Source organism: Helicoverpa armigera, chromosome 3 (genome assembly GCF_030705265.1).
Source record: "Helicoverpa armigera isolate CAAS_96S chromosome 3, ASM3070526v1, whole genome shotgun sequence".
Lineage (NCBI taxonomy): Eukaryota > Metazoa > Arthropoda > Insecta > Lepidoptera > Noctuidae > Helicoverpa > Helicoverpa armigera.
Genome location: NC_087122.1, coordinates 8,190,367 through 8,205,715, shown reverse-complemented (window position 1 = coordinate 8,205,715; position 15,349 = coordinate 8,190,367).

The following is a 15,349-nucleotide window of genomic DNA, read 5'->3' as shown; positions in this document are numbered from 1 at the left end:
CATCATGGCTAGACAATACATAATAAATAATTCATTCTAGTACAGGCAAATACAATAATTACAACAACAACGAGTACAGTAATTATGTCTAACACATATAAAAAATCCCTTGACCATTCAAACAAACAGAAAAAAGCAAACATTAACATTTCTCCATTTAAAAAACCAGCCATCTGTCTACAAACACGGAATCCGTCGCACTGATGGAACTAAGTAATAGAATTCTGGCGAACCTAAGCAAAGAGACTGTATATCGCACACACGCACACAGCCGTACACTTCCGTACACACGTACGCACACATGTGCAGGAATGCCTTACGGGTAAATCTGTGCTGGCTAAGTCAGCAGTGACGTCGGTGGTCGGTCAGCACAACGTACGCTACAGTCCATTAAACCGTAACGTCATAGGCGTTGGTACTGCGTGTTTATCAGTTTAGTATGTTTTTACACATAGCTTTAGAAGAGAGTAATATCTAAGCGTAGGTTAGGAGTTAGGACCCATTATATACTTAATGATATACTAATGACATGTATGACACTATTAATTGTTCATTAGCATGCTGATTTGATTTCTAATATCAGCACATATTTCAATTTCGTAAATCATAAACACAATACGCGTAAAATTATTTCCCCCTATAAATGGTGTAACCAAAGCCTGTTGTCGGGTGTTCAGTTATTTGTTAATCTCGATTTATAGCTACAAAATACCAATTCCGGATAATTTCCATATGGTAACCTTAATCACCTAACGGTGACATTAATTATGGCTTTGTTATTCCTCGTAATTGGTGCGGACTCATTAAAAATATCGACGCGATCAACGATATTATTGCGGTCGACACAATATCGTAAATTGTATTATTTAAAAGGGTGTGAAGTAATCAGAGTTAGGGCTTATCTGCGTATTATTAATCTTGGGATTTGAAATTACTATTAGAAAGTAATACAACCCATAAAATAATACCCAATGCGACTACCAAACTTAGCCGGAGAGCTACGTAAATGTTTGTTCAAGTCTGAACGTAGCGCTACGTCTCCGTAGCGCTACGGCGGCCGAGCTACGGCTCGTAGCAGCTCTACGCGACGTGTCCGAGCCATTGGTTTGGAAACATTTACTCGATTAGACGGAAGGCATACGCTTTAGTGGTGACGGAATTCTCTTGCCCGGCCAGCGTGCGCTTGATTTGTGTACCTACTTCATTTATGGAGGGGATTTTCACACTACTAAACTGTTTTATTGCGAGCTCTTTATCGATGTAGCGTTCCAAAGGGGTAAATTGGTTGAGTAACTTTGGTGAAAGTAGGTTAAACTTTATCTATCCTTGTTTAGTGTTGAATTGTTGGGCGTAGTTTTAGTATGCACCGACATCGTGTGTAGAACGGCGAAGTGAAATAATTACATGCCGCAAATTATTCATTACACTACATCAGATGTGATGAATCTTTAATGTACTAACCTGGTAAAACTTATCATGGCTTAGAAACAATCTCCAAAAGCCACTAGCTTAAAAATTATAACATTTCATATTCTACTCATACGGAGGTCATATTGGGGTTAGTTTGGTGAGTTATTCGAGCTGTTATCTCGCATTGGGTCCAAATAGAGACGTGTCGCATTGAACACTTATCAACGTCGGTTTACGGTCGCCCGGGCTAAAACGAAAAGTAACAGTTAGACCGCCCCTAACATTAGTCACGGGCCCAACTTAAGTAGAAGAATTTGCGGCGCCGCTGGAACAATGGACACATTTAGAGCCCTAATTTTTATTATTGTTGAGCTCGATTTTTTTAATTTCTTGTAACAAATGTGTAATTAAATTTATGTCGAAGAATCCATAATTATTGTTCATGTTAGTTGCTCTTCTGTCTTGTATATTATTTTAGTTCGAAATGCATGTATCTATGTTTTTTTAATTCATATAACAGTTGACGAGTACAGGAAAATATTAATCTCACAAAGCATAATAGTCAAATACATAGTTATTTTGGAAATCACATTATTCCACTTCAGACCAAGAATCAAAAATATATGAGTAAAGAACGAGTACATACGAGATAGACATGAGTACCAATATACAGGTGTTTCTAAAGATCCTGCAAGATCTTTGACAAATTGCATTCAGCTTTAGCTTCTTAGTATCAGATTTCGTATGCGAGGAATACAGGTATTCTTGGAGTCCTTTGTGAGCCAATATTAAACAGTACTTTGTTCTTCTTCTTACACAGAATCGCGATCAAAAGAATATGTCAACTCTACTAGTCGTTGAGTTAGTAAAAACTACTGAGATTTAGTCTACGCGCAAACTTCAAACTAAAAATCGGCCAACTGTTCGCTCGGCGGTTGGAAAAAAAATATTTTCGTAGTTTGTAGTCAGTCTGATATCGGACAACTACCTGATCGTTGTAACGTGTGTACTTACATTTATCTTTATACTGATTTATGAGCCCAACCAACTATCGGCCGACTAAAAGTTTTTAGTGTGCGCGTATTCTTATACATAGTAATACTGGCTACTTCTGTATCGCAAGGAGTTCCCATTAAAAATTGTATACCAAAGGACCTGTTTTGCATTGTAAGGGTTTTGTATCGCAATTTTATAACGATAAGGTAACAACGAGGTATTATTTCCTATTCCTATAAGTTTTTCTATTCCTTTTTTTTATTAGGATATCAATGGAATTTTTGGTTATATGTGTGGGTGCAAATATGAGATTAATTATAGAATTTGAGGAACTGAGCAACGTGCGTCACGAACAAGCTAGTGTAATAATATTATTATGCTTAACATAATATCCAGATTTCATGGAAGTGAGGTTTCCATGGAACACGTGTCTAGTATTTTGCTAGTTATATTTTATTTACATCTAACATGTTAATATGTTGAAAATTAATGTGAATTTTAGATATGTATTGTATATAACTACATTCCATTGTGATTATATTAATTATAGATTGTTGCTAATTAATTTGGTGAATCCAGAAAGTCTTGCAAATGAGCACATTCTATTTAAGTTAGAGTAATATGTTGAAAATTTATGTGAATTATATATTTATTTTGTTTATAATTACAATTAATGATAATTATAGATTGTTACTAATTAATTTGGTGAATCCAGAAAGTCTTGCAAATGAGCACATTATATTTAAATTAGAGTTTGACTTTTGTAGTGTCAGATTAGGCTATAAAAGATAATAATGATTGAAGTTAAATTCACGGAACACTACTGAAAATTATGATCTTCTTTATATGACTGAATGCTTGTAAGCATCGTATTAACCAAATAAGCACTCTCTTCTTGTTACTCTTTTATAGCCGTACTCATGAATGGTTATTCGCACTGTAACAAATACTGGAACATGTAAAACTTACCTGCTCCCAAGCAGGTGTTCTGAAGGTCGACCACAAAGGTACTTCCATGAAAAGGGACTTTGTAATTACCAATCTGTATGTACCATGGAAAACAAAATTACTAGAGGAGATGCCGTAAAGGAAAATCGCCTAAGAAAGTAGCGAGCGCATTATGTTCGCCCTTATAAGCCCTCTTTGGACGCCATAATTTCTTGTAATACCAAAAATCGTTGGCAGATGTCTCAAAGAACCCGAATGACTTGTTAGTTTACTCGTAACTGATAGTTTTGGTATTGCCCATAGTACGAATTCAACCTAGTAGAAGGCTGAAGAAACCTGACCTAGCTGCATTACGGCATCTCCGCTCATCTTTCCTTTCTCCGTGGTATGTACCCACCGATATTATACATGCATGACCAGTCCCTGTGTAAACAAATTCATGTAAACTATCCATCCTGAAATAATATTTAATTATGGGAATTAAATACAGATGGTTGCGGAGAATTGATACTTAACTTGTTATTAAAATAACTGTTTTAATTAAGCCTGCTATATTTATTTATGTTATAAAGTTTCACTGTTAAATATGCATGTTATTTTTGGTAATTGATATATCCATTGATTTTGTTTTCTTTTTCAATGCATTTTCGACTCATTAATCAGTCAATTAATCTGTTTGGTCGTTTAAACAAATGAAGCAAAAGCTACAACTTGTGTACTTAAAGTTACGATAAGTTATGTTCAAGATTCATCTCAAGACTTATTTCTGTGTATTTCCAACAACACAATATAGGTAATAAGCTGATTCCTTTCGAATTCAACAAGCTCTTTGATGTGAAGGTAATGCAAAAATACTGGAATATACATTTCTCGACGTAAAGTATAAAATTGGCTCAGCAAACTATGTAAAAGCCTGAGTCTGGAAAAATCTGTGCGCATCATTCTCTTCTGGTTCATTGAGCATTGTGTTTTAGGCGTGGCGCTTACGACACTGTGGTTTCAAACACGTTTTACATTTAAATCGAGTTTATTCCGTTCCATATTATTCGGGCCTGAGAATGTAATAACTTTGTATAACCTTTTTATATAAGCCCAAAAATTACACGGCGGATTTTCGAAGCGTCTATAATTAGAATATTATTTTGGTACCTGCTGTTGAGGAAAAGGCTGGAATAAATTAAATATGAATTCCCAGAAATATTCTATAATAGTACTTGTATGTATAAAAATTACTCGTGGCTGATAGGAAATGGCCGTCCAAGGTATTTCGAAATATGATACAGGGGACTGAAACGTTTTGTTGCATGAGTGACGTATGAGCATTAGCGCAAACATCAAGCGGTGAGATACGATAAAAAGCTGTTACCGCAATTGAAGCCAGATGCCGAGGCATTTAATCAAAAAATAAACGAGAGCGGCGGGCGGTCGGCAATCTATCACGCTCTCAGTCATAAGCTGACTTTAATGCTGGGTCACTTCAGACCTTTTTGTTGACGTTAATATTACTTAAAAAATTACAAAGTCATCGGGTGGTCTTTAAATGAAACGTCAACGTCGGGATAAACGTCTGAATATTCATAGCGACCCATGAGTTGACGTCACTTCGCTTTTAATCAACGTTAAAATATTACAACACACCTATTTTGTTGCTTTTCATCCACGTTAATTAGTTTTCATTCTAAAAATTGGCGGCTGTAGCCGATCGGGAACAAAGCTATTGTTTTCATATTGGGTTTTACTGTTACCGTTTGCGCTAAAATAAGGCAGTCTGTGAGCTCTGAACTCAGTCAGTCCGTCCATTTATTTTAGTATTTTATGTTTATAAAAGCATAAATGTTGTGTTCGCGACTTTAAAATTACGCGGTGTAGAAACCCTTTTAGCGAAACAGCAAAAAGTTCGTTCAGCGACATATTACGTAACGTGTGGGCCACAGTGCCCTCGACTGCGGTCAACGTACAAGAGAGAACGACTGTAGAATGCATGCTACCCCGGGCAATTTCACCCTTTGTTTTAAATGACGAGGAGTCGTCTTCGCCAGTCGAGAACGCTAAGTGGGGAAGATGTCACTGTTCCGTTGCTCCCCTACATACTCTAAGAGTCGAGCATTCTTCACGACTCGTGATGCAAGCAGAGTGCAGATTTCAACAGCCTTTTGTTGTTACGCAGCTGTGTGTGAAGATGGTTTCAAGAGATAGCACACTGCACGGAAGATGTAATATTTCTACTTTGTTATTTGATGTGTAAGAAGAATGTGAGATTTTTATAAACATGAATTTGTGATGTTATGATAATAACCATTGTATCAATGATGGAATGGCCCAATAGAAATAACGATGTGTTTGCGTTGCCGCTCAATATGTAACAATGTAAGTAACCAGCACGTTCCAGTTCCACTACAAACGCAAATGAGGATCGCACTCCGGAGGCTTCGCGCAAATGAGTTTCTCAAATGAATCGTTACCAAGTGTCGGCAAACGAGAAATCATTCTGCGGAACTCGTTTGAGCGCTTTCCAATTCCGTACATTGGGTTTTTCCAGTAACACCCTTGACCCGAATTTTGACTATGCGTAAATCTAACTAGGCATTACACTAATCGACTATCCACTAAAACTATAATTTCGCTCACACCAAACAGTTTTGTACAACAAAAAGTATCGAATACGGAATGAAACAAATAAAGAAAATATACTGTGAAAGCTCTAAAGATAGTGAAAAATGTATTTTCTTTCACAAAGCGCATAACGTAGAGAACATGAAATATGGTACGGATTCCGTTTGGCTCAGCGTGCGTTGGGGAGTCTACCTATCGGTTTTCGCGACTCGGAAAGCATCGAACTTATTTCGTATTTGTTTCTATTCGTTGGTGGACCGTAATATTTTATTTATATGTCACCATATTCGTATTTAAACGTAGAATCGGTTTGCAGCTTATTTCAATGCTGAAGTGTACCATTTGTAAATAACAGTGTTGCCTAATTAATTTGTCTATATAGAAACATCACACGTTCCACGAGATATCAACACTAAATGAACGTTAGGTGATTACAGTAACGAGATACATGCCTCAGACAGGCGCGCAGTAGAAATTACAACCACCGTTGACAAGCCTCGAATTAATTAAACTCAAACAACGCAAGCATTCTGCAAAATTATCTCCTTCGCAAACGGAATTAATAATTTCATTTAGCGTATGCGCAAGTTTTGAATTAGCATTTTACCATCAATTCTAGTACAAGAATGTTCAATTTTGTTGATGAAAAATGTATTTGCTTTGGAATAGAGAAAATATAACTGGTGCGCGATCACTCATTCGTCTGTCCGTCTGTCACAATCGATTTTCTGTTGAAGTGTAAAGGTATTGAGCTGACGCGACAGAACTGTTATGAGACTGTTAGCTCACGTATCACGATTCGATAAAGAAATGAGGTTTTGCGTTGAAACAAATAGTTTTACTGTCTGTAATGCTGATTCGCATTCTATAATATGACACTCACAAACTTTACCTCATTGTTACATATGCATGTATGATGAAAAAATGTAGGTATTGCTGTAATGACCGATTTCAGAAATTGTTTTACACAGAGTTTTCGTGCCTATGTTGTTAACTTCTGCAAAATGTCCTTACCTACTTGTCAAAGCTTATCTAATATAAATTAATTAATTCATGTGTAATTGTTATTCTTTCTTTTCGTTCCTATACTAAAGTTTATTTGCCTTACAAATAAATATTTAAGCAGTATACTTTAGTATGGGGGCTTGATTTAGAGATCCCAAGAATATATTTATTTATGGGAGTCGTATTTTACTTCGATGTAGTGCACGGCTGCGGTTCGGATATTACGATCATAAGGTCTGACTTATTTATCTGTACGAGTTTATACAACACGAGTACCTATATGTTTGCAATCAATTAATCATACTTCTTACTACTATAGTTTGACTGAAGCAGAAAGTATTTCAAAAGAATTTGATCATTTCAGATGATGAAATAAAATTCAATCTCAAGATTTGTCCTATCAATTTTAGGACCTCAATTTCATATCAGAACACATAAAAATATGACTAGAAAAGATTCAACCATAGCAGGCAATATCACTAAACGAAAATAAATCCTTATGAAATATTTCTACATCACATCGATAGCTTAGGAAATAGAATCACTATCCGTTTTTTAGACACGCCGCTATACTGAGTTCTAAATCCGCTGAAAGCCTTTCAATGTTTGATTGAAACAAACGCTTTTTCTCCTGAAATATGACGCATGTAAATTCAATACGCTTTTTAAAACAAAGTGCATATAGTTTGACATTTTAAACTTAGTGCATATTGTTTGGAGCATGTTACAGTTTTTGGGAGCTGATATTTACGCTTTTAGCTGAGTTAACTTATAACAAAATGATGATGTACTGAGTGAAAACATGAAAAATAGATTACTTGGAAAAGATAATGTTTGTTATTTGGTTCTGTTGGTTTTTTTCTAGATAATGCTGTCTTGCTTCGTTTTACTACTTTAATCGCCTATGTGATTGAATTATTAAAGCAACATGATACGAAATATATGAGTAGGTAAATTGAAATGTAGAAGAACTAGGTAAAAACTCTTCAGTGCTTTTGACAAAATGCACAGCCATTAACAAAGTATATAAAATGAGCTGTCAACAGCAATCATCGAGTCGGCGGCACAACTATCGGGATAAAGCGTATAGTTTTAAAAAAGTTCCCGTTCCTTAGTTGCAGCTTGGTCTGTAGTTCAAATGGCAAAGTTTTGGTTTCAGACAAGCCGACCTAAGTGCACTTTGTCACTTAAATTGGAAAATATTGTTCTCCAAGAAGAAACGGGAAGTAACGGTTTTCAACTAAAAGAATGTCATTGTTATTTTATACAATTTAAAAAGCGCGGAGTAGAGCTACCATAATTTATTGCCACGATCTTTAGGGGAACAATTTTGTATTTGTTTTGTTGAGTTGCGAAAACGGTCAGAGAAATCGGTACGGCGAAAGCACCTGCATTTTATAAATATGTTATAGACAGACATTTAAAGCTTTTAAAACTAGTTGCCGGTAAAAGTTTTAATGGAATTTCTGCGACGAAAATACCGGCTACTGGCCAGTTAGGTGCAGTGTTAATAAATTATGTGCATTGTTTTTTCAGAGATTTACACATAATACTATAGTGTTGATAATTCTATGGTAGCAGGCGAGAATACAGAGCGTCTGAATTTCCATTAAGATATTCTCAGTGTTAGCCCGGAGACTGGATTTGCATAGTACATGTAGCAGGTACTTGCAACACTCATATTTTGGTAGATACGTGTGTAAAATAATATACGAATATACGTAGTCTGTAATCTAGTTCTGGGAATGCTCTTATCTACTGTTTATATTATTATTTTATATTAAACTAGCTTTTGCCCGCGACTTCGTTCGCATGGAATAGTGACTTCCGGCATATTTTTGGTTTGACCAATAGATGGCGATATATGTCCGGAATAAATTTTATTTTTATATATTTTTTTTTAATAAAAACTATCCTATGTCCTTTCTCAAGTTCCAAACTATGTCTGTACCAAATTTCACACAAATCGGTTCAGTAGTTTAGGCGTGAAGAAAAGACAGACAGACAGACAGACAGAGTTACTTTCACATTTATAATATTAGTTAGGATTAGGTATGGTTTTTGCGGCTTTACTTTTGTTTAGCGTGTGTAAAAATTAGGGAATAAAGCTACTATGGCGTAGGTAACCCTTAAGATAATGTTTAGTTCTAAATGTTGAGAAGTTCTGCCTACCGCTATTAGATGGCTAAACTAAACATTATTTTGTTCATTACATTACGTACTGATAGGTTCAAACTAATACATTTTACACCCTTCATCATCCCTTATTTTATCACCCTTGGGGGTTGAATGGGGGTTGAATTAATCAAAATCGTATTTAAGCGAACGTCATCATAAAATTCTGATTCGTCATCAGGACTTCTTCATAAAATCTAAGAAGATGTATACAAACTTTCATCCCCTATTTTATCCCCTTAGGGATGGAATTTATCAAAATCCTTTCTTAGGCATCGTTCACACCAAACGTATTGTCCGCCGCTGACTGTGAGCGCGCGTTACGCAGTTTATTGCTTTTCCATATATATTGAAATTGTCGTTCACACCGAACCGACTATACGCTATTACGTCGTCTGTTGTCGCTGACTCTCAGTAGCCGATTATTTTACTACGCGACTATGCACGGCGGACGCGGATTGGCTACGCGGACGCAGTTGCCGAATAGCGCCGCTCCGCCGCGTACGCACCGCCGCTCCGCCGCAACTTCAAATACTGAGCTCTTTTATGTGTAGAATAGTCGGCCGCTCAGCGTACGCATCTAGTGTGAACCTACACGAGCGTATTCTTTTGTTCACACATGTAGCGCATCGTACGCTATAGCCTATTGTCGGCTTGGTGAGTACGCGTACTGCAGATTGAGTCGACGTTCACACTGAGGCCGACTGTGAGTATACTCACAGTCAGCGGCGGACAATACGTTTGGTGTGAACAATCCCTTAAGGGTTGCCTACGCCATAGTAGCTTTATGCATGCAAAGTCTCAGTCCGATCTGTTTAAAATTGACAAAGTTTCATACAAACTTTCATCCCCTATTTTATCCCCTTGGGGGTAGAATTGATCAAAATCCTTTCTTAGCGGATGCCTACGTCATAACATCTACCTGCATGCCAAATTTCAGCCGGATCCGTCCAGTGGTTTCAGTTGTGCGTTGATAGATCACTATGTCAGTCAGTCAGTCAGTCACCTTTGAGTTTTATATATTTAGATATTTACTTTTCATATTCAATGAAAACATAACTAGTAATAATTATTTGCCATGTTTGTTTATCAACGGGTTTTATGGTTATTTTATGGGAATACTCAATAAATTTTATGTGTGTTCACTTTAAATAGTGGGCTATAAAATTTACATAATTATGTTTAACTTATAACCCTAGCAAATTTGTTGTAATATAAAAATGGAAAAATACATATTCGTAGGTAAAAAGAACGATATTTCTTCTTCAGATTTAATCGGTGATTGGTACGACACTAATGTATTTTCAGTACAAATACCGCAATGAATTTTACCGATACGTCACAGGAGGGACGCCGTTCAAAAAAGGATTTATCTTGACGTAGTGATGGTCCAAACGAAATTTAAGTATATTTTTTCGTACCATTTTTTGCCTTAACATAAAGTATGACAAAAACTTCTATTAAAAATTTGAGTAAGACCGAAAAATGTTCATTTCATGTTTCTTATAGCATCAGACTAGAAAAACTAATAAAATTATCATAGAATAATAGAAAAAAAATGCTAGGCTCCATTTTCATAAATGTGTTTACCAAAGTTATAATATCAACAAAAACTTGATGTCATTTGCATTATATGTAGGCATTACGTTTGCTGTTTTTCCTTCGAAAAAAGAATTACGAAAATATTAATATTAATCGAGAAAACCAAAGCTAAGTAGAGTGAACTATTGGCTAACTTTCTAGTTGCTAAAGCCATACATAACTAGATAAACTTGAAGTAAAACAGAACTGTATTCGAACTAATACCTTTGGGTTAACTTTACAATGAGTAATAGCATGTTAGTTATATTATATCCTAGTACAGTATGCTTGCATCGTTTATGTAACTGAACTTTAATGACGATCGCAATTCAATGTTTTAATATATATGTGCAGTATTTTTATGGGCCTTAGATGCCTATGTCAAATAATTAATAATAATTTCGAATACATTAGGACTCAAGCAGGCCCAACCACGGCCTAAAGCATCTCAACTTTTAAGCTTTTTCACACATGTCAAGATGAAACAGTACGAAAAAAAGTAGTCAGCCTAGTAGCTAGTACGACAAATATGATAGGTATGTATAGCAGACAATTTAAGAGTCAGTCTGTGTACCTTGAACAAAACAACATTCTAACAAATCACAAACTCCGCTAAAAATAGTCATAAAATCGTAATTTTGTTCGTAATTTACAAGACTAACAGCCAGAACTTAATAGACGAGATAAGGGTCAAATTCCAATATTGGATTTAGTTTAGCGATGAGACCGCGACTGCAACAATTTAGTGCCAGCTGAGCGGTGCTCGCGGAGTTAAGCATTATTAAAGTTTTATCAACGTTAGCACTTACATGGCTCTGCATTTTGTACAGGTAATCTGTTTAAATGAGTTGCATCAGTACAAACTACTATTACTAACGTGTTTCCTCAAGAACTTTTTAGTGTCTAATTTTTATGTTTGTTACATAGTTGCAGTGTGTTTATCTTATTTATTTTCTTAATTATCTAATGATTATTTATATTTATAGTATATAATGTTGAAAATATAATTTTTAAGCGAATCTAAACACTTCTACATTATACCTCTTTTCATTCTGTATGATTTAAGTAATAATTACACAAATGACATTAAAATAAAATTTAGGGTTCCACTTGTAATGGGTTAACCCCAGTCACAAAAAGCAAATTGTCTCAATCGACCCCTTGTCCTCTAGAACAAAAGAGACCTTTGCGGCGTAGCCTATCGCTGGTCCTATTTATTTCAAATTTTAATTTGAAAGTTGTCATAGAATATTGTGCTCTTATAAGAGTTCAAATAAAATGAGTATAATCAAAAAAGATAGAACGTCGCTCACAGACAGTATAATCACTCTTTGGTATTAGAAGTAAATATAAGGCCAGTCCCAATTCATCTGTGAGTGTAAACATAAGAAAGAAGCAGCACAAAGTAAAATGTAAACTAAACTAATATAATGCACCTATGTATGTATATAATAAAGTCCCATTTCCCAACGTACGTGTTATAAATCTATCATAAACTTTTGTTCACACATATTGTTTTCACAACACGGACGAGGCATCTCGTGCAAACTTAGGAATTCTTGATAAATAAAACAAAACAAGACGTCAGCGAAACGAATTCATTTTGTCTTTAAAGATTTCTTTAACCGTACGGAACCAATTTGATCAAGTCGAAACCATTCCGTTTCGGGAACTGCTGGCAGCAAGAAATGAGAGAGGCATTTTAAAAAAGGTCCGAGCCATTGTCCCCGCTGCGCCGCGACGCTTAACCCGCCAGTCTGCGAGCACAAAGCCACTACAAAAGGTAAATGGGCTTTCTGCTTCTGAAACTACGTTCACATTATGCTTTACAGCAGACGCTGTAGGTACGCCGGTCGCCGTGAGCATTGTTGCTGCGTCTTATTACAGTATGCATAATAACATAACATTCATAACTGACACCGCTAGCGCTCGGTTTATTAAAACCAAGCCGAGTTTATACTAGGTCTTTTGAATGTGTAATCGAGCCGCTTACTCGTTTGTGGACGTTATTCATTTTGTTGAATTAAATGTAGGTAAGAGTTTTTATTCGCGTTTTGTTGAAACGACAAGTTGGTTTTGTCTTTTGCCTCTCTATAAAGGAAATGTTAACTTTTTTCATCTGTCTCATCATGTAATATTAAAACAATTAGAATTATTTAGGTCTACGGCTTTGTTTTAGTAGGTTCTAAGTACCTACTGAATATAAGAATGAATGCGACGATGTCTTCTATTATTTTATTTCTACGATCCTACAAATCTTCCTCTCATAGCATAACCACGTTAGGTGTCACTACAACAAAATGTTTTATAGCGGTCCAAACCTCGATTGTGAATAACAAAATCCTGGCTTATCCGAAAACTCGATATTCTGACATCACACTATGGAAACGGCTTCACTCGTACGCGTATTTCTATCGATGGATTTATAACATGTATTGTTCATCGGCAATGTATGAATAATGAGGAACGTTTCAAACCATCATTGCACGTCATACAGTTTCAAACAGCACTTTATTTTACTATTAGAACTATCATTTCGGCTCGTATTTTAAGGATATTTTAGCTTTATTTGTGCTATCGGAATTGCAAACGGATAGGAATTACGTTAATGGCGTACTCGCGTTTAGTGGAACAGATTATATCAATCAACCGTTTGTATAAAGCACTCGGCAAATTACTAAATAATGTAGTTGAAACTGCACGGTGGAACTGTTAAAGTCCCATTCATTTGTTTTCAACTATAAAATCAATAGCTGAATTTCAAAACATAAATCCCATCAAAAACTCTGTGCTGTGTGCTTTTCAATTATAATAAATTCTAAATTCAAAATAAGTACTTGACAATTAGGTTCATATAAAAAAGAAAGAATTTGCATAATATGACAAGTCGTTTGTACTTCAAGATCTCATTTTTATTTGGGTAGATCGTAGAATATTTATGGCGTTACAAAATGTTTATTCGCCACTTTGTAAATGGTGGACAGATAAAACAAAACGAGCCGTAGTACCGCAATTAACGCCAGAGTGGTCGGTCACGGTCACCTTTAAAATACACGTAACTTTATTAGTATTCACTTTATGCGAACGAAAAGGCAGAGGTATATACTTACTTTTAATGTTACCTACTCGTAAATTCTCTTATTGCTCTAAGCTATGTTTAAGGCAGCGACTTTGTTTGTCTATATTTCTGGACTAATATATAAAGAGGAAAAATGTGGTTGTTTGTTTTAATCGAAGAGGCTCCGGAACAACGAAACCAATTTGAATAATTATAAATCTTTAATTGTTAGGAAGCTATACATTATCTACGCTGAAAATGGCTGTATTTTATCCTGGTACGTGAATAGTTTTCCCCTGTACGCGGGGCGAAACAACGTAAAACAGCTAGTAGCCACTATTTACGCAGTAATCAGGCATAACACCAGAAACTCTATATACAAGCATTGGGAAACCCTACTAAACTCTTGACTGACTTCAAATCAAACAGCAGACACATTAATCCAAAATCTGTGACCTGTAAAACAACGAAGCCGAAACGCAGCAATGTATAACCTACAATTCACTGCTTACAGAGGTTGGCCATTCTGACGAACACAATTATTACGCTTGGTCTGCTAACTACAAAATGTTTTGCGCACCATGTCCCTCGATCCCTTGGTAGGGGAAGGGATGGTAAATGTTGGTCAACACGGTGTCAGTGAGAGGAATAAGTAACGCGATACGTCTTCGCGCCGCCTGTTTCTGATTCTGATGGATGGCGCGCGCCCAACGAATTCATCAGCGGGAACTAATAGAATTAGTTTATTTAATTGCTTGGATACACTGATAGATAAGTTTGGAAGGCTTTTGTTTGTTTTTATATCGAGTGGTGTTCGATTTGCTTTGATATTTTCCTTTTGATTTTTATTATGATTGCTTACGTACCTAGGTCCTTAGTATGTTTAACAGAAAAAGTATTGAAATAATAATTAATTACGGGTTCGTTTTATAAATGAATAGGTTTCTTTTACAAAACTTTTTTTACACACCTAATAATTATGGAACATTAAAACCGTACCAACGAATATTAATTTCGTAAACTTTACCGAACAGACACGCAACTCCGTATTATAAACGTAGTAGAACGGTGTAAGTTGGTATATTTCCACTAATCCCTAAGTATATGCCTCTCAGGGGCCTTGCTGAAGAGCAGACGAGTTCTAATCGCTAAGTATACGCTCCCCGGGAGAGCGGTGAGAACATCAAAACTTATTTAGTTGTAAGTTTTGCCTAAGTTTAACGCATTTGGAAGCCTTTACAACCGGGAGGCTTTAAACTATGTGTATGAATGACAGTGAACGAGCAAAACGCATGGGAAGCCTTTGTTTTAGGCGACTACCCGTACGCTTGTAATTTAGTATACGGGTTCGTAGGAGTACGGTACGTGATTTGCTACGACCGTAGTGCGCCAGTGGGTGTGGGACTTGCATTAATTGCGATTATGAAATGTTTATATTATTAGAGCTAAAATGGGTTAAGTAGAAACCTTTATTATTTCTGAAATCAAAAACTTTATTAACATTTAGTGGTATTATTTCAACAAATAATACACATATCAATACAAAAAGTAATGCGAAAATAC